Source organism: Vanessa atalanta, unplaced genomic scaffold, assembly GCF_905147765.1.
Source record: "Vanessa atalanta unplaced genomic scaffold, ilVanAtal1.2, whole genome shotgun sequence".
Classification (NCBI taxonomy): Eukaryota; Metazoa; Arthropoda; class Insecta; order Lepidoptera; family Nymphalidae; genus Vanessa; species Vanessa atalanta.
Window position 1 is genome coordinate 17,501 of NW_025919997.1, and position 2,500 is coordinate 20,000.

General features: G+C 55.9%; 1 pseudogene; it reads left to right on the top strand.

Annotated features, from left to right (window-relative positions):
• The window catches only part of LOC125076587, an 8,108-nt pseudogene that overhangs the window by 1,755 nt on the left and 3,853 nt on the right, over window positions 1-2,500 (top strand).

The following is a 2,500-nucleotide window of genomic DNA, read 5'->3' on the forward strand; positions in this document are numbered from 1 at the left end:
TCCGTCGGTGCAGATCTTGGTGGTAGTAGCAAATACTCCAGCGAGGCCCTGGAGGACTGACGTGGAGAAGGGTTTCGCGTGAACAGTAGTTGCTCGCGAGTCAGTCGATCCTAAGCTCAAGGAGAGATCTTATGTCGATGTGGCGTGTTTTTTTTATGTTTACGTTTTTTTTTGTTTTGTCGTTTATTCGTCAATTCGAGAGAATGTGATATAACGAAATAACGCCCTTCGAGCGAAAGGGAATCCGGTTCCTATTCCGGAACCCGGCAGCGGAACCGTTTCAATAATCGTTCCCTCGTTTCAAAGCGAGTGTTCGACGGGGTAACCCAAAGTGGCCTGAAGACGCCGCCGAGGGGTCCGGGAAGAGTTTTCTTTTCTGCCTGAGCGTTCGAGTTCCATGGAATCCTATAGAAGGGAGATATGGTTCGGAACGCGAAGAGCACCGCATTTGCGGCGGTGTCCGGATACTCTCTGCGGACCTTGAAAATTCAGGTGAGGGATGTACGTGGAGATGTCGCGCCGGTTCGTACCCATATCCGCAGCAGGTCTCCAAGGTGAAGAGCCTCTAGTCGATAGAATAATGTAGGTAAGGGAAGTCGGCAAATTGGATCCGTAACTTCGGAATAAGGATTGGCTCTGAGGACCGGGGCGTGTCGGGTTTGGACGGGAAGCGGATGCGGCCGGTGCCGGGCCTGGTCGACGCTCGTTCGTCTCTCGGGACGTTCGTGCGGAATCCGGACCCGCGTTCCGGCCTTCCGCGGATCTTCCTAGCCGTAAGTCCGCGTCGGTTTCGTCTCGTGCGCGATCGGCGCGGTACTGTACGACCGCCGTTCAACGGTCAGCTCAGAACTGGCACGGACAAGGGGAATCCGACTGTCTAATTAAAACAAAGCATTGCGATGGCCCTCGCGGGTGTTGACGCAATGTGATTTCTGCCCAGTGCTCTGAATGTCAACGTGAAGAAATTCAAGCAAGCGCGGGTAAACGGCGGGAGTAACTATGACTCTCTTAAGTGAGCTTGCCTTGCTCTGGCCTATGGCGGTTGTGTCTGTGTACACATTACAGGTAATATGTATGCAATCTGGACTGATACATGTGGCATTGTCTTGGTGGAATGCTCACACCCCTAACGGGGAAGATGTTGTCTTAGAAACTCACAGGTCGATCGGAGCACGGATTTCCGAGCCCGCCGGCTAGTTTCGGGGATACGAAGAATGCCCGACCGACCTGACAAAGGGGAAGAGTGACTTAGTCACGACGCCCAACTCCTACCCACAGCCTGCCCGTGGCGCCGCTGCCAAAGCTAATGTGGGGGGGGGGGATCCGCACCTAAATTAGGCAGCCCGGAAGTAGCCGTTGCGGCGCTGCATGCCTCGTTGGTGCAATTATCCTAATCCAACTTCTATTCGACGAGGCCACAAGCACTGTTCCACTCCTACCTCCACCATCGCTGAAACGGTCTTAATAGATACGTCAGCGGGGGTGGAGGGCGGAGTCAGGCTTGCCCCTGGATTCTATCAAGTGGTGCGACAGCTTCCATCTTAGGTTGTAATCCAGGTGTGGCTGTGAGGTGAGATCCCTCACAGCAGTCCCGATGGTTGGTCTCTACGGAGACCTTCAAGCCTAGCGGTTTTCTTCGGTTGGGACCTAGCAAAAACCGTGGGCGAACCCCGTGGTTGGGTTTGCGGCCCGGCCACCAGGGGAATTTACCTTGCAACAAGTCGAAATAAGAATTTATTCGACCGCCCCGATCTCCCACAGGAATCGGGGAGCACGGTCATTCCCTCCCCGGTGGTTCGACCCGACGTTCCCGGCGGGACTGTTGGGCGGGCGCCTGGTTGGATCTGTCCAATGTGCAACCGCACATTCAACACCAAGACGGGACTAGGGGTTCACAAGCGTAGAGCCCATCCCGTCGAGGCCAACGCAGAAGCGGCTCCAGCTTCGGTGAAGCGCAGGTGGAATGAGGAAGAGTTGCTCCTCATGGCACGAGTCGAGGCGCAGCTGACAAGAGATACCGGGAAGTGCGGTAACGTAGACCTTCTCGCCAAACTACCCCAGCTCCATAGGACGCTGGAGGCGGTTAAGGGTCAGCGCCGTAGCGTCAAATACAAAGGGTTGGTGCAAACCTGCCTGGAGGAATTGGCGTTCTCGGCTGCTGATTCCATTGCGAGAGGGGGTTCGAGCATTGAAGGTGCCTTGGAAGCGCGGCCTTCGATCGTTATAGGGAGCAACCCTGAAGACCCACCTGTCGCTGAACCCTGCCAAACGGTAGAAACCCCAATCGGCCCGAACGCGGCGCATGTTCTCGAAGACCTCCTTCGGGCGGTCGAGAGACGGAAGCGGCGCTGCGAGCCGGGGGCGAAAACCAGGAGTCGCCGACGCCGTAAGAATTATGATTGTGACATCCAAGCTGCGTCAGACTCAATGTCGCGCCGAAAGCGGAGACGAGTAGAGTACGCAAGGATGCAGGAGTTGTTTCGGAAGTGTCCCAGTCGTG